The sequence below is a fragment of the Nicrophorus vespilloides genome, unplaced genomic scaffold, assembly GCF_001412225.1.
Source record: "Nicrophorus vespilloides isolate i.1.1-1 unplaced genomic scaffold, Nicve_v1.0, whole genome shotgun sequence".
Classification (NCBI taxonomy): Eukaryota; Metazoa; Arthropoda; class Insecta; order Coleoptera; family Silphidae; genus Nicrophorus; species Nicrophorus vespilloides.
This window is the reverse complement of record NW_017096594.1, coordinates 375,560-399,550: the sequence shown is the minus strand read 5'-3', so window position 1 is coordinate 399,550 and position 23,991 is coordinate 375,560. Positions and strand designations below refer to the sequence as shown.

Sequence of the window (23,991 nt, the reverse complement as noted above, 5' to 3'; positions counted from 1 at the left end):
CATACCTGTATTTGGATTACGCAATTAAAGTAACACTAGATTCTGTAAATACCGGTATTTAAATTACACAATTAAAATAAATTTATACCAGTATTTTTTTACGCAATTAAAGTTATTCTAGAATTTGTGCATTTACAAATACCGATATTTGAATTACGCAATTAAAGTACAGTGGAACTAAAATACGTCATTTTTATATTCGTCCTTTTACATTGTTGACATTTTTGTTTGATATTTGTCTGAAAAGTCAATATTCGTCCCACCTTCCAATACAAACGTATTCATCGAGTCAACTATCGAGTCAATTATCTGTTGACTGGGTCAGTTCTGAGGGCTGAGCTTATAATAAAATATTGTTTGATATTCGTCCTCCTCTGCGGAACAGATTAATAATGAATTTGTATATACCGGTATTTAGAATTTATAATTAAAGTAACTCACGATTTTGTACATTTGTAAGTACCGGTATTTGGATTATATAAATGAAGCAACTCACGATTTTGTACATCTGTAAATACCGGTATTTGTATTATATAATTGAAGTAACTAACAATTTTGTACATCTGTAAATACCGGTATTTGGATTATATAATTGAAGTAACTAACGATTTTGTACATGTGTAAATACCGGTATTAGTATTGCACGAATGAAGTAACTCACGATTTTGTACATTTGTAAATACCGGTATTTGGATTATATAATTGAAGCAACTCACGATTTTGTACATCTTTAAATACCGGTATTTGGATTATATAATTGAAGTAACTAACGATTTTGTACATTTGTAAATACCGGTATTAGTATTGCACGAATGAAGTAACTCCCAATTTTGTACATGTGTAAATACTTGCATTTGAATTATATACTTGAAGTAACTCCCAATTTTGTATATTTGTAAATACCGGTATTCGCATTACGTGCGAATGTTATATAACTGAAATTTTTAAAGTAACTCTTGATTAAAGTTGTCCTTATTCTGTTTCAGGTGAGTGTCTATGTCTTCATCGAATATCCTATCGTTAGATACACAGTGGAGCGAGAAGCAAGCGCATAAAAGCTGCGGTAAGTTGTTTTAAAGAGAGTTTTAAAGTTGTTGAAAGGTTTAAAGCGGAGCAGCTTCAAGTTAGCCCGAGCCTGTAAATGTATGCAAGATGTTTTGTCAACAGTCGACAACCCTATTTTGATGCAAATTTCAATTTAACCCCGAACCGAAGGGACGACGAACGAACGAAAAAAATAAATAAAAACAAACCAAAAAATAAAATAGAAAAGTAGATTGAGTTAACTCCTGCATTGGTCCCGAATTAAATTCAATTTCTTATGTAATTGCCCGAGCGAAACTTTCTTAATTTTATTTGTCAACCCGTTCGGCGTTTTGCATAATTTATTGCGTCATCGCGCCCCCTAGAATTTTGACAGCGAAATGAAATCGTGCCGCTGCTGCTGTAGGAAAATATAATTTAGTGGCCGGTTTACTTCTCACACCCCCAAATCTCCCCCCACGACTTTAATGTACTCGAAATGAGCTTAATCTCGACGCGGGGAGACGCGAACTGCCTGTTTACGAGAGCGTAACAGACGGGATGTGCACAATATACTTTTTTTTGTTGTTCTTCTGCTCTAATTTTCATCTTTGACTGGTTCTTCCTTGCCGCGCCATCTGCGTAACGACGGAAAGGACCTCACATAATATTCCTTTTGTTTTCATCCCTCGCTTGGGGCCTAAATAGAAAGCATCCCTTCTCAAGCATGAGCATCCCCGAAACGATTTGTATTAAGGATTTCGTTTATATTTAATTCGTTCGTTTTACTATTTTTGTTTTGTGTGTGCGGGAAAATGAGGTCAATAATAAATATTCCCAATGGAATTAATGGTAATATTTTGAGTGGTGCGTGATTGAAACCAGTTGATGTTTACGATTCGCAATAAACAATCCCGTTTGATGGTGGTGTGGGTTAGCGGTTAATGGTAATGAATCAATTAGTTTTGGCGGTTTTTAATTAAACCGGAGCTTTTGGAAATTACTACCGAAATCCTACCCCCTCCGGGTGGTCTGGGTTTTGTAGTGTATTGGGTGGTTTTCGGGTGTGAGTGGAAGCACCTCTAAATTTAGTGTGTTCGACATGCATGTGGAGATATGTGTAATGTGCTCGGGGTGGCTTCGCAACCCTGGAATGCAATAAATTTATCCGGCCTAACTCTCTCTCTCTTCCTCTGTGTCTCTCTCCCTTGCGTGTAAATAAATATGTCGAGGATTTTCCACAGCCCCGGGGCGAACTCCCTCCACTTAATTCAATTCTAATGTATATTTCCATATATATATATATTCAGGACAGAATATGGAAAAAATTGAATTATGAAAGAGAAAATACAATTTATAACACTCAATGCATCTATTTCAAAGTGCTATTTAAAGTTGAGTAGAACTAGTTCTGAGATTCTATTAAATTTTTATAAAAAATTCTATGAATATATAATTTATTTTTTAGTTTAATTAAGATTAATTAATATTTATGAAATTTATTAAACTTGATACAGTTTAACTCATTGAGGGTCCAGAAATTCGTAATTCCTCTTTCCTGTACATTTTCTAAAAAAATATATTGCCCTACAAGATATGTTCAAAAGGGGTGGTACATTGCGTTTACCACTTCAATGAATCGGCAATCTGCTCCGGAGCCGCATGCGGCTCTTTTGTTGATGAGAAATTGCGGCTCACATCTCTCATATCGGTGGCTATAGTACAAGAGTCGGATTTTTTTGCGCCAAACTATACGCCGGTTTTGATGTGTGTGAGGTGTACTTTTTATTATGTATATTTTAATAAAGAAAAATATTGAATTTAATAATTTTAATTGTTGAAAGTCTCATTTTACCCAATAATTCACTATAGTGGGTATTAAAAATAGAATATTTTCAAATTTTCATACTCTAGTTTTTAATATAATTAATTATTTATAACTAAAAATAATGTATTTTTTATTAACAATTTCTCAAAAACTTAGATATTTAAATTAATTAAATTTAGAAATATATAGAAAAAAATTCACACTTTTTTTTAATATGTAATCAATTTTATTGTTTATATGCAAATCAGCAGAAAATAGTACTTGAATGCGTCAAATCAAGTGGGATAATAAATAAATACATTCAGATCTTTTCTGCCATTTACACTCATAATTTAGTTTCAGTGTAAAGTTGAGATTAAGTTATTTTTCTATAAATAGATTACTAAGTTTTAATGAATGAATGTAATTCAACGTGACTGAATGCATCAATCAATTGGGATGATCCAATAGAATAAAGTACAACAAAACTGGTATCAATTTGCTGAAAATGATAAGGTGCGTTTCATTCCTACTTCTACCCTATAACTATATATATATATATATTCTGGTTCTCCCCTATATATATTTTTTTTTTCGCTTCCAACAAATGGCAATTTGATGTGAGCCAATAGTAGTAATAGCTCGGCCAAATTGGCGCGATTTGTCCGCTCCAGAAAAATGTCTTAAAAATTATTATTTAAATTAGGGCGGATGCGAGGCGACATCCCTTGAATACAAAATGCCATCTAATGGATTTCCTCCATCCCTTGCATCGTCCCCGCGCTCCATCCCGCCTGACCCACCATACAAATGGAAAAGGCGTCCGAAATCGAAATGCGAAATTATGCAATTACACATAATGTCGCAACAACGGAATTCCGCAAATCAGCAAACCGCATTACTCGTGTAAATTACAATAACATTTGGGGGGTTGCAAGAAAAAAAAAGAGACGGCGTCGAAATTATCATATAATTTGCGTATACCCGAAAACTATTTCGCAATTAAACTGCAATGCAGTAATTACCGTTTTCAACCGAGCGTTCGATTAAATTGCATCGGGATTTATAGAAATATTGCATTGTGGTATTAGAGTTTATACAAAAAAATATTTAAAAAAAAAACCGGTAATATTGATTTTTTTTTTTTCAACATTACCGGTTTTTGTAAATTCTGATTATACTATATTTACATAATTATATTTTATTTTCTAAATTTATGCAAATAACCGTTTTTTTTTTTAAATTTAAAGTATAAACGTTTTTTTATTCGATTTTTCTTTATAAACCGATAAAGTTTATGTGGAATGAAGGACGTAGGCCTGCGTTAAATTTAATTATCAGCAACAACCTGAGTTCCTTAAATCTGGGGTGTAGGCTGTTGTAGCGTTTTATCTACAAAAGGTTTCGGCCGTAAAAGGTAATCGATTAGGCGCAACGGCGAAAAGGGGGGAAAAGCAAATCACACTCGGGGGTCCGCCCTATTTACAAACTAATTAAAACATTCCATGCGAAACCGAACAGAAGCGGTACGCGGTTTCGTCTGATGTTTTGCCTTCAATAAGGCGTGAATTTAATGTATAACATGTATATATTACACTCAATACTGAATTCGTAGAATATCACAAAAAATATTGTTTCGAATTTTGCATACGATTTTATTCATGAGTTACTTTTATAAAGATTTAAAAAAAGCATTCAGAACGAATTTTACAACTATTTTATACGAACAATTTAGTTGTCGGTCAGCCTTTAGGAATGAAATGCGTTTGACAACCGAGGGTCTATTACATATTTATATTATTTTGTTATGTAATTTTAGTTTTCATATATTTTTTCTTGATTTATGAACAAAAAAATCAACAATAACTAAATATGACATAAATATTTGTATATGATTTCAAGTATTCATCGCGTTTCGATTTTCGAACAATTCTATTTGCTTTCCAAGTTGTCCATTATATTTTAATATTTTTTTGAAATATTCATTCTTACAGAGAAAATGGTTTCGGTTTACGAACAATTCTGTCTTTAGTAATGAATTTTGTTAGGGTTTTGTCCTGGATTTAGATTAAGTTATCGTCCAAAAAAAAATATTAACAAGAAAATGTAACAATGTAATTAGTTTTACTACTTTATATAAATCATGTATACTATGGGGGTCTATATCAAAATCCCGACAACAATAATCTCGAAAGTATCAAAATTCCGACAACCATAATCCCGACAGTACCAAAATCCTCTACTTACGAAGTAAATTATTATGGGGATTATGGTTGTCCGGATTTTGATATTGTCGAGTTTATGGTTGTCGGGATTTCGAATGTCTTGATTTTGATTATCGGGATTTTGATTGCCACCGATACTATAAAGAATAATAACAAAATGAAGGAAATTGGTAATTTGAAATTGATTACATGATAGAACAAAGGTTTAAGTGTAGTAGCAGCCTTCAATTTTTCGTCCTGCTTTTTTAATTTCTTTAACAATGTCGAAGTAAAGTTTGTGAGGATCGATCATCGTTCAGCAGACACTCTCGACACGTCCTTAAAATAGAATCGATATTTATATTGGTGGCAGCCTTTTGAATATTTATAAAAATATCACGTTCTTTATGAAGTTACTATCTCCTTTTGTTATAGCAACACACCATCTCTCTCCACCTACAGTAATTCTACCAAACCCATATTCCAATTGCAACGAGCCGTATCAAAGGCAAATTTAATAATCTTGAAACAGTGAAATCGAGATTCGTCCATACTTTGTGCTTCTGTTTACAGTGATTCCCTTTTCATCGGGAAAAAGGAACTTTTAATGTTGGAATTTAATATTCTATTTGGCGCGAGGTGGATGAAAACTGGGCAGGGGGTAGTCCATAAAGTGGAAACAAAGTTGATTAAAAAGTTTTTACGATTAAATTCGACCGCGGAAGAAGCCGCCTTGTTTACTTCGCCAACGTTGTTTCCAAATATTGTTATTGTTATGCGCACGAAATATGAAACTTTGAGGCAGTAAATTCGTATATCGGAAACGATACTAATAAACCATCTACAATGTTCGTTTTTTATCGTCGAATAATGGGGATATTGTTATTAGCTTTGGGGATGGAAAATCGCAATTAGATTTTGGTTATAAAGTAGGACGATTTTCTAAAATTTTCCGTTTGAGCGTTTTTTTATGCGACTTTGTTCCTGGTTTACCGTTTCGTGCATATACATTTATCTCCCACTGTCGTTCGACCAGATTGGTTTTGAATTTTATTGGCGTCGCGACGCCCGCCGCTCACATTTCCCAACCCTCGAACATCGAAAACTAGTGCCACTACTTTCGCAAGCCGAAAGACAGCTTCGCAAATTGCGCCCGACACCCTCCATAACGTGCCGAAAATATGCAAATAAACACGGAAATGGTTCCCATCCTAATCCAATTCCAGAATGTTCGCGCAATTTCGGTCCATAACTTTCCATGATTAACAACCTACTTGAAACCACTTACACTCCCAATTTCCGTGGAATCATCCCAAAAATACACGTTTATTAAACGACTTGTCTCTTCTCTTGAATGCATCTCATATTAAACATGTTTACTCAATAATTTAATCCAACTTATAAACGTAGATTAAATTAACAAATTTATTAATTAAGTCTAAATTATCAACCAAACTTCTCTAGAAGAAAAAATGTGTTTTCATTGGAACTCATTATTATAAATTAATTGAATTTGGATCAATAACATATTTATTAAACAGCTAATTAAAACACTGTCAAAGTCATAAGTTTTTACAGTGAAAAATATTTAAAAAAATATATTATTATAAAATTTTAACCAAATTGTTGCAAATAAGAATCTTAATATCAAGTGACATTTCAGATGAAAACTTCCAATGAGAAATATCGAATATATGAAAGCTATTCAGTAAATTTATTTTTATTGGGACAAGACGTTACACAACAAAAAGCGACCCACATTCCAAATTGAAAGGTGATCTTGTAACCGTACGAAATGTGTGCGCTTGACGCAAAATCAAAGAATTTCTCCACTAACCTACGTATTTATTTGAACAATGAAATCCATTCAAAAGTTATAATTCAACTTTTTCAATATATTTTTCAATTCAGATATAAAATAACTAATCTATCAATAAAAATTTTATATATTACAAATTCAAATTCAACAACAAGTTTAAATTTTTATTATAAATTGATGATAAATTGTAATGATTACATAATTATTATATAATGTTGAATTAACGAGTAATCAATATATATTAAAATTTAATTAAAAAATAGTATATAGGTAAATTATGTTTAGTTATTTCCTAGTTTTATTGTATTTTCAATAATTTACATTTAAAATCTATTTGATTATATATATAAAAACTGTATTTTCAATTTATTTTAGTTCATAATTGAAAATAATTCGTATTGAATTTATATGCTATTATTTCCTAGTTTTATTTGCATTTCCAATGCTTTTCAACAATTAATTATTGTATAATTCGCAAATATTCAATACATTTATTTTGCTAGAAATTGCATTTAAAAATTGTTTATTCATATACTAGTAATTAATTTATTATTTTTAAATTAATTATTAAATTGAAAACAATCTGAAAGTCAAAAAAAATCTAACAAATTAGCGTTACATTTGTAGCAACAAATTGAAAATAATTTGTACAGAATTTATATTTTTCGATTGTGACTAGTTTTGTTGCATTTCCATGCTTTTCATTATTTATAAACAATAAATTTTCAGCTCTATCTGTGTCATTGCATTGATGCGAATTTCAACAATGATTCGGTCGCACGTAGAAATCAATACTGAATACGCAAATAGAGGACAAAATGACAATAAAAAGTAGTGCACTATAGTAAATGCCACCGATAAATTAAAAAACATTCAAAAATATTGCAAACCAAATGCCGTAATTGCAATCAATTGACGCAGTCTGCATATCCTTCGGGGAAATCATATCGAATCGAATGCTGTGATCAGAGCTCACTCGGCCGATGTTTTATTAATTAGCTAATTATCGTTTAAATTGTAAACGAATTTTGATTGTTTGTTACAATTTTACAGGTGGATTATGCAAAATTTGTAAATTTTGTAAACAATTTATTTAATTTTTTTGTATAATAATATAATTATGGGCGGAAAAACTTAGGTCAATAATTTAATTAATAATTATTAATGAAAAATCTAATCAATATCTAAATGTTTCAAGTGTATTTGAATGTTTCATTTCTTAATTCTGTGTTTTAAAAAAATGGGCCACGTTCATATCCTTTCAATCAATTTTAAAACTTGTGTAAACATATTATGTGTATTTTTGAATATGTTTCACTATACGAGTAAAAATCCGGAAATTTTGGAACGTATTAAATTGTATTATTATATAGATAGTAATTTCTAAATCATGAAGACATTATTTTTAGTATAAACATTAAAAAGATAAAATTCGTAATTTTCCATGAGATGTTTGTTATATGCATAATGTATATGCAATGAAATGTTGATAGTTTTCCAAGATAATATATGAAACTATTTACAAGATTATCATTAAATGCATGCGTCGCAAAACAACTCGGTTATTATGTAAATATTTAGTAAACAATCATTTTAACAAAGACGCTTTTCGCATGTAAATGAACACCAGAATTCGTGCGAATTTTGAAGATAATTAAGAGACCTGTTGCTAGATTGTATGCAGATACAGTTTTTCCTTGATATTTACATATAAATATGTATTTTATTTAATAGGAATCATACATTTAGGCAACGAAAAAAAAAAGAAGGTATAAAACAAAAGGAAATGAGAAAACCATAGTAGGCACGTGAATAAAGTATTACAGTTCTTTATTTATCGTTCGAAGTCGTGAAAAAAAAAATAGAAATGTAATTAAGAGTGTATAACAATTCGTTTTAATTATATAAAATGAAAATGAAAACAAAAATTAGTAATTGTTTTTGATAATTAACTTTCATATTTGTATTTGTGAATAGAATATCGAAAAGTAATTAAAATCACAAAATAATGCAATTAATTATATAGAATAAGAAATTAAGGTATTTATTTATTTGCGTATATATTTTTTTTAGTGAAACATTGAATAATTGATAAGAGAAAAGTATTTATTAGAGAGAATTCCCAATATTTTTCAAAATTTCTATTTCCCGGGAAAAAAAAATCGATGATTGTTTCCTACACTCTAGCAACTACTATTTTCTAAATTGGAAATTCAAATCCGTTATATATTTATGTACTTTTCCATTCTGTATATAAATATTACTTTCCCTGTGGAAAAACTGCGGTCAATACAAATTTTAGTTTATTTACTTTTTCCCGGGAACACCAATACCCGGGAAATTTTATTTACATTTTTAATTTTATTTCCCGGGAACAACCTGTGATAAGGTACCTACTGTATATATATTTAATAGAGTTTATAGCTACAACTAAATCAATACAATTATTGATTTATTACAGCTAATTTTGGGCTTAATTCGAAATTAATTATTATCCATTAATACCAAACATAACCGCCAGTTAAGCTTTTAGCCCACGATGGAAATGGAAGTCCTATATTTAGTTAACAGCTTATCCAGAGTATCGTTTATGCTATAAAATACTTGTTTGAACTACGGATTCAACTTGTTTGTACCAAGCTCATACTAACTAACTAAGATAGTATTTTCAAAAGTACCACAGAGAAACTATTTTATGTACAATTTTTGTTTATTAATAATAAATGGTGTCCCAAAATTAACGCAAGATTTTAATTAAATAGAAAACACAGTTTTTAATCATTTTTTTTTTGTTTTTGGGGCAAATTCAAATCTTGGGTTAATTTTGGGACACCCTTTATTTAAAAAAAAAAATCAAAATATAATTTATTTTTTATTCTATCAACCAGTCTTAGTTTTTTTTAATATTCATTTAAATAAAATTATCTTGAATTTTTATAATTGAAAATATATGTTTAAGTATTTTTTTTAATATTTCTAATATAATTTATTTATATATATATTTTGTTATTTGTGAAATTTTCAATTTCATAAGTTATAGGAATTAATATTCAAAAAACATAATACAATTTTATTTAAATTATTTTTGAAAATACATTTTTTTTACTTTATTTTTGTTTAATATTTAATAATAGTTTACAATTTATTTGAATTTATTAATTGAGAAACAATTTTATATAACATTTTATAATTTTTTATAAACTAGTTTTTAATTTTACTTTTATAAATTTACCTATATTTATATTTCCATTAATAAAGAGAATATAATTTGGGATTATTAAATACGCGTTAAACTGAACTCAATTAAGTCTAATCATAATTTCATGGTTCGTAAATGATCATGTAGAAATATCATGCGATCCGTAATTGCAAGACCTGCTTTATTCTCCTTTGTAATTACACACATTTATAAAGAAATGAAAAAAATATTAATACATAAAAATAATAGGGTTAATTATTATGCAAACGAATACATAAGACGTATTTCGTAATTAATTAATTAAAAAAAAACAGAATAATTTATTGTGTCGAAATTACGCAATTAATTATTTAATAGGAAGGAAATAATTCATCATAAAGTAATTATTAATGTCATTTTTATAATTAAGAGTTGTATTAATGTACATATTTTATGGAGTATAAAATGAGATTTTTTTTACATTCAAATAAATTTAATTAAGCACATAATAAAAATAATATAAGAGTAAAAAAAATGTAATGAAATAATAATTGTGAAATATTTTTATAGAATACAAATTATCAAAAATAATTACTTAGAAAATTCTTTAGTACTTTCATAATAATATTTTCTTTTCATAATTAAATTATACTTTTTTTTTAACTAATATAAGAATAAAATGTTTATTAATGAAAAGTAATGTTTTTATTAAGATGTAAGATGTTTAATTATCCGGACTTCATTTCGTTCGGAATCTCCGTTTTCGTAGCAATATAGCCTCTCAAAATTATATAGTTTCAAGCGTCTTGAAAGTTTAATATTGACATGCCAGGCATGTTGTAAATAACTCCAATTAAAATTTATATCAATATTCTTGATACTTCATCAAATATAATGTTGAGATGTTCGTAGTTAAGTTTTTCTGTGTCATTTTTTTAAACTTATTTATTAATAATGATAGAATAATTAATAAAAAGTTTGTAAAAGTATTTTATACTTTTATTACATATAAATTACCAAATTATTTAACAAATAAAGCGTATTAGGATACGTTTGTACACGACAAACGCTTAACGAAGTGACATTGACACTAAACCTACCATGCGCGGTCAAAAAGACCGTATAGAATTTGTTGTATACAGTTTGCGATAAAAAATCCTTGTAAACAAAATTGCGGTGAAAACGCATAAAATAAAATGACTATGATCTCATTTCATATTAAGATATATGTTTTTATGAATCGGTCATTTGACCGCTCACGGTAGAAATAAGTTTACATGAAGTCTCGTTGGCTTTAACAAATAGTAAATAGGATACTTTTAAGTATAATTAGAGCTTTTTAAGCTTTTAATAGACCACGTTATATCGAATCTGCGTTAAATCAGGAAGCGCAAAACCTAAATGCATTAGTTTCTACAATTTGTGGCAGCATATTGTTGTGTTTACAATCTTTCTAATAAAGTTATATACATTAATTTTGTTATGTAATTTAAGAGTTAAAATGTGCTTGTTATATGTTTAGACTAAAGAGATTTAAGTGGTTTTATTTGTTGTAATGAAATTGGACGTCGCTCGTTCTTTGGCATTTGAGTTTCAGCTAGATTTTCGGGGAGCGCCGCTATCGTAATGTACTCTTGGACTCCCCTACATGTTATTTATGGATACGGAGTGGTAAATGCTTCCGGGACCGGGCCTCGACAGATCGGACAATTGTCGTTTGTTTCAGGATGCTTTATTGAGCTGAGCCCAATGTCTTCAGAGCCTAAATGATCCGGGCACCGGAAGTGAATATCCCGCTTATATACCACCCACGCACATAGCTATATTTATATAAACAGTAGAGATAGAGCGAAGAAGGTATTTTGTGTTTTTAGGAATAGAGTGTGTAAATAAACAGTCGAAGTGGAAAATCGCAGTGGGTTTATTCACGAATTCGGCTAGGAATCGATAAACAAACAATTAAATGCGGCTCCCTCAGGTATAAAAGGGAAAAACGGTTTGTTTTGAACCGTTCTCCCGGTGTCTGTTCATCTTCAGCCCGAGAATTTATTTATCCAGCTCATTCCGATTCTCCGCTGATCTATGACCGCGCGAGTTTATGTTTATCTTCCATACCAATTCCGTTTCCTGCGGGATCTGTGTAAATATACCCACTGTGGGAGTTAATTTAGAATTAGTTTTAAGTTATGATCGGGTAGGAATTTGGGCGGCGAGAAATCAAGCCTAAATTATATGCGACAGCTTAAACGTTGCGAATAGAGGGGAGAATCCCACACCCTCTAAATTTTACGCGAAGAAAGAGAGCAGATGGTGGTCTCTAATTCGGCAATTAACGGCTTTGCATTAACCTAATTTGTGGGAGGGACTCTAAAGGCTCGAGCACAAACAACAGAATTTATATATGAAATTAGAACTGGAAAAGCACACCCCTCCTTTGAGTTCTCTTTCTCTCCTCTCTTTCTCTATTTTACCCATTCAGAAAGGCGCAACCTATTAACTGAGGAAAATAGATTTTCGGACTCCTTAATTGCCGTAATTATGTTATTGGCGGGGAATTTGGAGGCGGCGGAAGCAATTCGCCGCCCCGCCGTTCTTCCAACTCGCAGAGGGAATAGATCGGAAAATGCATTCTATTTTCCATCCAGGCGCATAACGTCGGGATTCTGTTACAGATGTCCCGGAAACTGCTGCAATTTAGATAGAAAATGGAAGCTCTCAATACACTCCGCAATTCTACTCGACTTACACTACTGCTGCTTCCACGTCAGCATATTGAAAAATAATTTTAAAACCTAATTGAAATATTCCTTTTCTTAACAATCTTCTCATTCTATTGAAAACTAAATGTACGCATTATAAACATAAATTATGTATGTATATTTAGATTATACCAATAAAGAATAAAAAAATGTCATAAAAAACTTAAATTAAAAATCCAATTCGTACCTCAAGAAAAAGTACTAGGGTTTATCAATATACTCATGCATTTACTAAAATTCAATTATATAATAATTGAACTATCACCATAAAACATGAGAATCGATCAAACATTCTGGAAAGGAAATATTTTAATGATTCTAATAATAAAAATCACAGTTTTGTAAAACGACGTGCAAATAACTATCAAAGAAATTTCAAACTAGTAAAAAATATCCATTGAAATATACTTATAAATTGGAACTAATAAAAAGGTAAACAAAAATAAATTTAGGTGTTTTTTATGCATCTTTCTATATTTTACATACTTCTTGCATTATGTAAATAAAGTGTTTTGTGTGCTTGTATCTTTATTTTTGTTTCAAATTCCAATCGTTATGATGTGAATTTTGTATGTATTGTATAATAAATTGATGTGATAAATACGCATTTATATAGCTCTTAAATTTGCAAACTGTGATTGACAATATGTTATAGTAAACAGTATGAATTCAGTTTATGCTGATTCTGTAAACCGAGCGACAATTAATGTTTGATAGTTTGCTCTCTTTGTATGATTCCTGATGATAATCAGTCTGATATGCATTCGATTGAAATGTGAGATGATTTATGGTAATAAACGGGTTTATATGTGCACTAAATAAACATGTGGTTTCAAATTCCCTCATCAAAAAGGCTATGATCAGTAATTGTATAATCGATGACCATTAGAGATACATAAATGTAACTAGGCTAAGAATATCATATAATTGAAAAAGGTGTAATTATATAATATTAAATAAAATCAGAAAAAAACTAGCAGTGTTTCATATTAGTTTGTCAATTGCTCACGAGATGGCGTTTCAATAAAAGTCGTTAATATCTATTATAAATCTTATATAATTTCGCAGATTTATAATATATCTGTTTTATTGAGGTTATATAAAAAAATAGTTAATATGTATTAAGACTTTGAATTAAAATTTGTAGAAAAAGTATATAATTGACAAAATTTTAGTTGAATTAATTAAAAAAGCTGAAAATAATTAATAAATATATATACTATTGGAGGTATGAAAAGAAGCTATTTTTTGTATGAATAGTGATGAGAGTACATATGGATTAATTTACTGTGTATTAACACTTAAGTTGGTTTAAATCCAAATGAATGCTTTCAGAGAAGTTCCTTTCCACCTGCAGTAGGTTCGTTTCAGTGCGGTTCTTAGGATCCTTGCTTTACCCAACCTCCTTAATGAAATATTAAACGCGACATCAAAGTCCCCGATATATATAAATGCAGCTCACGGATTAGTTAACGGAACTTGGCTGCTCAAAAGTTGGAAGTAGATAAAAGTTGAAACTGTGTTTGCCAAGCAAAATATGTTCATATGTGCACTGAAAGCACCGTAGTCGGCTTTGATATGTGCGCATTAAACATTTAAAAAGGCCTGAAACAGGATTACGATATTAATCGCGAAGCCGGCGAACTTTTAATATCCCCCAAAGAGGAAATCCCCACCCCACTGCACATTTTTTTTTCTTCCACTCTCACAGGATAAACTTGTAAGCAAGGAAGAAGTGGGTTTGCGAAGTGGATGTGCGTCTAGTTAGGGGATGTCCAAAATAACTCTCAGCCCGACGTTGGCGGCGCAATGAATTACCCCGTAACCCACCCAATTATTCACTCCAAGAAACAGGAGTGCACCTATTGCGACACCTGCCGCAACCGCAGCTTCACCAACGACACCCTTATTTACAGTCCATCCCCGGTCTAATTATTAACCCTTGTTCTTTTCGCGGACCATTTAAAATTACCACCAGATTGCGCCAGGATCAAATTACGTAGGTCCTTCGGATAGCGGAGCATCTTCGCCGTGGAATGTGTTTTTAGTGTAATTACTGTCGTCGGATTAAGCGGAAACTTTTCGCCCTCGAATCTCTAATTAAAATCGTTTAAAATCTTAATCGACGATCATTACAAAAATGCAAATTGGAATCTTTCAAGGGTTTTTGCGGACTGTGCAGTGATTTATACGTTTCAAGGGAGATTCGTAATTCCTCAACCATCGTTTGATGTTTCCGCTAAGCAGATGAAGTCCGATGATAGGGCGCGAGGTTCTGGTTGGAGAAGGCTGTATCTGATGACAGGATATAAATGTACGACGGCGCGTCTTTGGTGCGTGGAGGACGTGGACGAGGACGACAAGGAGGACATTATACCTCTTCTAATTACCTTTCTCTGTGCAGCATCCGTTGAATATTCCGGAGCCCAAAGCTGCAATTAGCCGGCTGAGTTATTCGCAGTTGTCCAAATGCATATTTACAACGCATCCTCGAATCCTTTGCAAACAAAAATAAAAGGGAAGAAGGATGCGACGGCTCTGGTGGAAGGGAAGGTGTCCGGATTATCGACTCATAAATCACGCACGAACTTTTGCCGACCGTAAATCACAATTTTCCGAAACCGTCCAGGGACTTTAATTAACTTACTCCAGATAAAAACCGCCCGCCTCATCTACGACCATATCTGTAATTGAATGCTTAATCAATTCGCTCGTATTACCCACCAACATTTATCAATTGATTTGATAATCCAGTTTAACTCGAAACCCTGTTTTTTTATACCCCAATCCACTTAATATATGTACAGCCCATTGATTATAATGTTACCTTACGTCACATTTTCCTTGTAAACACATCTCAATCCACAAATTTATTAATCAAAATCTCGATAACTTCATATAATGTATAAATAAATTTATATGTAACTAAAATTACCTTAAACTAAAGTTCAGTTTTTACATAGGGCATGTTTTGGACGAAGAACCAAATTGCGCGGGTAAATGGAAGAAAATCATCAGGGTTTATTAACTACATCTTCCATCAATGATTACAACTATACTCAACTAATTCTATCTTGGTAATACTTAACTAAAAATAAGCTTCTTGGACAACTTCATGGTATACATTGCTGCCACCTTTCACAACCACTGTTGCGCTCAAACAGGGCGAATATATGTTCTCATTGGAATTGATAATACATTAGCTTAGGTACTAACATTTATTAAATATTTTGATATATTAAATTTACAAGGATATACCTGAATAAAGCGTTTATAAAACAAAGGGAAATGGAAACGGAAGTATTGTATTTCGCGACGAAGAGATTCAGAATAGAGTTTCATTAAATTACAAAAAAAAAGGACAAACTATGCAGAGAAGCGTGGAATTCATAACGCACAGTTTTTACGACCTTTGCCCCAGCGGTTTTTATGAAAAGTAATTAATTTAAATTTTAATATAACATTTTACGGCCGAAATTAAACTTAAATAAATGTATATTTATTTGCACGAACGAGAGACGAGCACTATATTAGTAAAAATGCGCATCTTCTACTATATTTGATTAAATACAGTGCGCGCGTAGCAATTGGGTTTCTTTTAATTATAATTCCGTACCTAGTTTAGGATTGATCCCGGCTGGAATTGCAATAGTCCTGGGTCCCGTTTTTAGGCTATTCAAATATTGACTCAGTCTAGACTTGCGTTGATCCTCCTCCGGCTGCGTATATATCCTTGTAGTCGATGCGCCATAAACGGAAATAAATTCTATTTGCACAAAAACATAGATGTTGGAGAATGGTCCTGGGGAGGGAAAAGGAAAAAAGAACGTTTCTCCATTTTCCTAGTGGAATAAGTGAGGGAGGCATGTAATAGTTCTGTTTTCGGAAGACCCGGAAAGAAGGGTAGCTACTCATCCGAGGTGGTTCAAATAAACGCCCCTCGATGAAAACAGTTAAACTCTTTATTTGTTCTTGGGCATTTATCCCTGGGAGACCCGAAACGTCCTGCAGAAATTATCCTTCGACTATTCTAGCGCTCGTTCCATGACCAAGGGACTAATAATAATGCTTCTCCTGTTTATTTGCATTCATTTCATATATACTCTAGAACTTTATCGGTATTCCCAGTATTTCCAATATCTTCACAAACTTAAGTCAATAGTTGTTTAATATCGATATATTTTATGAATATCACTGCCACTTCGATACACTACAACTTCTGTAGAGAACTTATGACAACATATAGTTTTTTTTCTGAAACTATAATAGAACGAAATCAATTTAGTAAAATAAAAATTACATCACTTGTCATGCAAACTTTTCTCTTATTTATTTATTCAAATAGAAAAAAATCTAAAACATATTTCAGTAAAACCTCTTAAAAATTATTTATTGATTAACATAATTTATTTATTAACATTACAACTACTTTTACTAAAGTAACATATTATTAATTATACATATTAAATCAATAAAACTGATGAAATTTGTGTATTTGTAATAATATAAATCTTGTTTTATATAGAAATGTTTAATCAAATTAGGTATTTGATATAAAAGCCAATCAATTGCGCTCAACGATCTGACAAGCTGTGTAACAGGATTAGTTTTCTTCTTTTCTTATATGTATACCAAGTTACCCCACGAAGCGGAAGTTTTCTAATAGTGACAAACTTCAGTTTGATTTATCGACGCAATTCGAGTTGTATTTAATAAAAGAAAAAAGGATCATGCCGTTACACCAATATTTATCGATTGTATGTTATTCGATACAAGTATTTATAAGCTTGTTTTTACACATAAATTATTCTCTGTTACATTTCCATTTAAATAACAAATGAAGACATGTTTTTATAACTTTATATATTTCTTGAATAATAAATGAAGATGAATATTCTAACATTTATTTTTTATTTTATAGTTACAATTTTCGCTGAAAGATAAATTGTAAATTAATTTATGTAACATGTTACCAAGGTAACTTTATTTTATTAAAATATACCATTTAATGCAGAGCTGTCATCTTATATAATATGTGTAAGATTGTTTTGTAATTTGTGATTTAATACTAAAACCATACTAAGTTAAAAAAATCTATTTGATGCAAACTAATAATTATAATTTTACCTTTTACTTCATCACCTTATATTATTATGTAATATTTTTTTTGTAATTTTAGAAAATACATCAAATTTTTCAAATATCTTTTTTTCACATAGTAAATGCAACGTTTTTATGTGAAGATCGAACGAACACGAGCGACGTTTTTGAGGTCTATTACATTGAAACTACATCATTTTTATAGACCTTTTCCTGCAATTCCATCAAACTTCAATCTATAAACTCCTATAAAGTATTATGGCACATCAATTTTAATTGCTATTTTTCATTCAGGACAATGATGTAACACCATTATTTCGCTAGAACCATTAAATTGGCAAATATTTTGTAGTAATTTGTAATTAGAAATGAGCCAAGTTATGAAATATTAATGTAGTAGCACATTTGGTTAATTATGGGATTAACGTTGCCCATGAGTATCTTCATAACGAGATCTTTATAAGTCCTTAATACTGCGTTATTTGCAAGGTTACAGCTTGACCTATATTTTAAACTGAATATGCTTGGATTCATGCAAAATATAAAAGATATTAATAAAACAATATTTTTTTATTAAAATGAGAATTTTATTATTAATAAATATTTATTATATTGCTACAATTATAAAATTTCCTTAAAAATAAATAAATATAAGATTTATATGACAGTTACATTATAAGAAAATTAATATATTTTGATTGAATTCTTGTTTATTTTATAAGGAGAAAAAAATAGAGAATAGTAATAATATTTTACGAACCTCTTTGTTGTGGAGGCAAAGCACAATAGTTTTCGTTTATTCCCTTTCTTCGTCTCTTAACGAACACTCGAATGGAGCGAAAATTCTCTATGAAAGAGCTTTCTGATGGAAGTGTTCTTGATATGTGTTATTATTACTTCTTCGTATTTTTTGCTCTCTCTCTCTCTCCTCTTCATTTTTTTTCATCCCCCGTCGGTGAGGGTGTACGCTTTTTCCTGCGATTCGACCGAACCCTCACAATGAGATCGTGCTAATAATAGCTTCGGTATAATTCGCACCATGCGAGACCTCGAAAATATACTTAACGTCGTTAACAGTTTAGCTGGGATTTATCGAGGACCTGAAGAAAAGTGAAAGCGCATGAGAAAATTGTACATCCTTGATCCAGTTTCTGCATGGATAAGGTATTTATCATAGGGGAATTAAAGTATGTACTATATGATGAATGTGTGTACGCGCGAGGACCGCAACGATATTTTACTGTCACATAAAAGCTTCGGATCCTGCGAGGATGGGATGGGATATGGTATGGGGTGTGGTTTTGTAGAAAAGGGATTGTGATGTATTATTTTAGCCAGTCAACGGAGGGAATTAATAACCGTCTTCCGATTTTTCCGGTGACGCGGAAAAATCCCTGGTTTCATTGAAAAACCGAGGCGAGCACGAGCGCCCCCCCGAGTCCTCCGACAAAAGGGTGGGTTTCTCCTTTATTTTTCTTTAAACACCCTGCGGATACGCGCGATTCACGTCATCTCCGTTCTCTCCCCCACGTCCTCATTACCATTGTAAATGTCGCCGACGGAGAAGAGATTCTCGGTCTGTCTCCCTTCACTCTAAACACCTTCCACAAGCTCAAAGTGCAAACACATCTGAGGGGGAGAGAGAAAACGTATTTGCGTTGCGAACGAAAGAGAAATATAAAAAAAATAACCGGGCAAGGTAAAGAGGAAACCACCTGAGAGGATAGGATTTTTTTTTCTTCTTCGAGCATTTGATCCCTCTCCGGAATAAATGTAAATAGCTTAAGCAGCTTCCTTAATGGTTTGGGAAATTCGATACAGCTTGAAGCACAGTCGAATCAAAAAATTTGTATCCAAAAAGCGAAACGATAAACGAAAAACAATAATAAGTATTAAAGATATTTCATTGAAACATTTTTGCAAACATGTATAAATTAATACAGTTTGTAATTATTTACTGTATATTTACTATATTTAGTATATTTACTATAGTTTGTTTGTGACTACTACAATTACTTTTGAATTTGAATCATTTCTACTGCATCTTATACAAGTATCATTGTAGTATTTGAAAATTGATCCTATGATAGGTTCATCATTGGAAGTTCTCCAACTGAGACTACTACTGACTAAACAATGTGTGCTATATGTGTCTCTCTACCTTAGTGAACGCTTAATACGTCACTTAACCCACAAATTTTGACATCATTCTAGTATAATTCTGATCTTGAATCAATGTTTCTCAAAGTTCTATGCTACTTCTCTTCATATAAAACTTAATTTAAATTAATCTAACCTACCAAAACTTAATGTTACTTATCAAAAACTAATGTATTCTATCAAAATTTAATTTGACCTAAATTATCAAAATCTAACCTAATCTATACATATTTGGACCTAATATAAGCTTATAAATTACTAATGGTTTTGTGAAATTCGATGCAGCAGCAAATTGAATAAATCAATTTGTACCGAAAAAAAGCGAACCTACTAAACAAAAAAAGAATATGTATGAATTTCGTTCGTGTAAAAAAGTATATATAATGGGGTAAATCCCCAAAACAATTGTTATTTTTTTCTGCCGTCTCGGTTCGACCAGCTAACAATAGGAGGGAAATGCTTTTTTTACCCGTTTATTATTAATCTAATCCATGACACGCTTGTCCATTTCACTGTTCCGCTCCGCTCGGATTCGTTTTATATGTTTTTTCCAACCCCCCGTCTACACCGGGGGAAAAACGCATCGCTATTTGTGTGGTTTACCGTTGTAGGGGTTGGAAAATAAATAGCAGTGGTCTCTCCACTGTGTGGATACAGGTAGGTGCATGTCGCGACAACAAAACGCAAAGGGTGGATATATGTGCGGAAGAACACAAATAAATAAACATCCGAGTAGTCCCTACGATTGCCCTATTTTTTTTTTTGAAAATATTTAATTGTCCGGCCCTTCGGAGTTTTAGTACCCTTGATGTCGCACGGTCGCTCTTCCGGCGGATTTGATGATTGGCGAGCAACCGGTTTTATTTTGGATAATCCGCGATCAACCACCCCCTAAAATGATCTACCCTCTACTGAATTTTATACCGCAACTTGGCCGCAGTGATCTCAGACACTCACGTACTTTATTGTTTGGATTATATCCCTTCGCGAGCGGAATAAACGATTTTAAAAACCCAGTACCCTTTTTCAACCTCTGACTTTAGAAAGAATCAAACAATCTATTTTCTCATATAGAATATCTCTTTTTAAAATACATTAAATCCTCGACTTGCGCAGATAATTAGTTCCAAATGTTTCAGTGTAAGTTGAAAATCGCGTATATCGAAAAATATAATAATATAAATACACGAAAGTTTGCTCAACAGCGTAAGAAACCGTGTAACTTGAGTAACTTATTGACCTTGAAAATACAACGAAATGTCTCTTTTGAAAAGATCCTGGAAGTATTCAGTAAATTTATTTATCAAAATCTTACAGTTAAAATCACTTACTTCAAAAACGTTACTTTCCTTTCTCATTATCCTTGAAGACACATCATAACGTCTCTTTTTAAAATATCCTGAAAGTATTAAGTAAAAATATTTATATAAATCTTACAGATACAGTGTTTAAAAACAAAACCGTTCCCATTCTTTATTATCGTTGAATACATATTGAAATGTTTCTTAATTTATTTAAATCTTATAGTTATGTTATATTAACAAAAATACTTCCAGGATATTAAAAAAAAAGAAGTTCCGATGTGTTTTCGGGGATAATTAAGATAGAAAAATTATAACCGAAAACACATCGGAACATCTTTTTTTAAATATCCTGGAAGTATCAACAAAATATTTGCATACTTTTGTATTATTTTGTATACTATTACAATAAACAATATTAAAATTATTAATAGATTAATTTATATGTGCGTTTCATTAAAATATTAATGAAAATTAATATCGTAATTTATGAAATAATAGGAGATAATAATGAAATATTTGGTATTCTATAAATTTACGTAATTATAATTAAATTATCTATTTGTAGAAACTAATTTTAAAATATAACTTTTATAACTGACGATGAAACTTAATATAGAAAAAAAAGTTATATTTAATGGATGAAATGGTGGATGCGCTGGGAACAAGCTTGAGATTGCTAATTTTAGTTGGATTAGTTTCTAGATTAGCTTCGCGCTTATTCGGTAACGGATGGGTGCAGGATATGGGAAAGGTACAAGAAGCAAAAAAAAAGAGTGATCATGTAACGGGTAGGAAGAATACGGGGTGAGCAAGAGTAAGTGAGTTTTCTTAACTAGTCTGCAGGTTTTCTCGAACTTGCCTGCCGCACGTCCTTCCATTGCATGCGACACGAACTCGCTACAAGTTTAATGATCCATGACTTCAGTAATAACTTGGAAATGGAAACTGCGACTAGATACACACGATTATAAACATCTTTGCACACAAATAATAACAACTTTGCGAACTTACCTAATGGAAATTCTATTTAACTTGTATTAGCAAAGACACAAGGGCTTATTAAAATCATGTCGGATTGTGTATGAGTGTGTTATGTTATTAATGGTATTTTACTTTTTGTTGGTCCATTTTTTTTTGGCAAGACATAAATCTACTTTTATGGTTTGTATAGGGGAAGGTGTTATGGGCTTCACAGGGTGTGCATTTTCGACCTGCCTATTTGTGTGCATGAATAATGCAGCCCAGATCTCGCATTTAAATGGAACCGGAACAAGCCGCACACATATGTATATGTATGATATAATATGTATTTGGGCAGCGAATATCGGCGAAAAGCAAACACAATACCCATTAATAGGCTTCGCTTTTGTACTATTATTTATATAGTTTATAGCCCGGTTCTTTCACAAACCATTATTGATTACTTGTTTAATTAATTTTTTTCTAATTCTCATTGGTGCTAGGGTTTATTTACAAAAAAAACCGGTTTTCAATTTATATTGTTTACAAAAAAAAAATCAATTTATATTCACAAAAAAAACCGGTTTTGAATTTAAAAAAAACCGTTGTTTCACAAATCATAATTGATTACATGTTTAATTCCTTTTATAATTCTCCTTGATACTAGGGTTTATTTTAAAACTAAATAAAATTAATTAAATTAGAAAAATTTTATAGTTTAATTAATAATTTTTATACTTTAAACCGGTATTTTTTTAATTTAAAAAAACGATTTTCGAACCTTTTTTGTAAAACAAATTTTAGTAGAATTTTTAAAGTTATTCTTTTAACTTTTGACAAAAAAATAATCTTCATACAAAACCAATCAAAAAATTATATTTTGTCAATTACTTACCTTTATTACAACTGCTACTAAACTTTGTTCAGAGGATCAAATTATTTGATTCTTGATTGATTGCCTCAAATATAGAAAATATGATTTTTTTCATAGGAAATTTGTTTAAATATAAAACTTTTATAACCGGTTTAAAGAAAAAACCGATAAATTCATGTTGATACGATATACTAAAACAGTATTTTTTTGTTTGTTTCAGGTACGACTTCCTTGCATCCGTCAATCCACTGAAAACATGTATTCTAAGTACGTAGCGTAGTTTGTTTGCTGTAACTCCACCAACGTATGCACGATAAATGTGTTTCTGGTTGTTGCGAGATGATGATTGAACTGTTGATCCAATAGTCATCCGTTTGACGTGACGCCGAAGATATTTCTCCGGTTCACTCTGTATAAATCACGATAATTTGTTATTCTGTTATGCGCCTGAGGAAAATGGATGTTTTTGTGGGGGGCCACGACATAAAAAGATTTAAATCCAAACATCATAAATATTCGGGATCTAAGAAGATACGCATTCGATGTGTGTATGCTTGTAGATATGAACGGGTGGTCCTATCTCTTCTATATGTGTGCTAAGGACGAAAGTTCGATCGGTTTCGTGGCTGAATATAGCAGTTATTTGTTAGGGCGTGGGAGTTTTCGAAGTGAAAATGTATTCCCAGTTTCCAATTACCGCGGGAAATCGTCTATATATATATATTCTATATACACATCCTATATACCAATCTATATATCTATATAAACACATATAAGGAATATTCGTGTGGAAATATGAAACT

At 31.3% G+C, this 23,991-nt stretch overlaps 1 protein-coding gene across 14 annotated transcripts in view; it reads left to right on the top strand.

Moving 5' to 3' along the window:
- The window catches only part of LOC108557468 (fat-like cadherin-related tumor suppressor homolog), a 232,146-nt gene that overhangs the window by 141,040 nt on the left and 67,115 nt on the right, over nt 1–23,991 (top strand). The gene's annotated exons all lie outside the window — the stretch shown is intronic.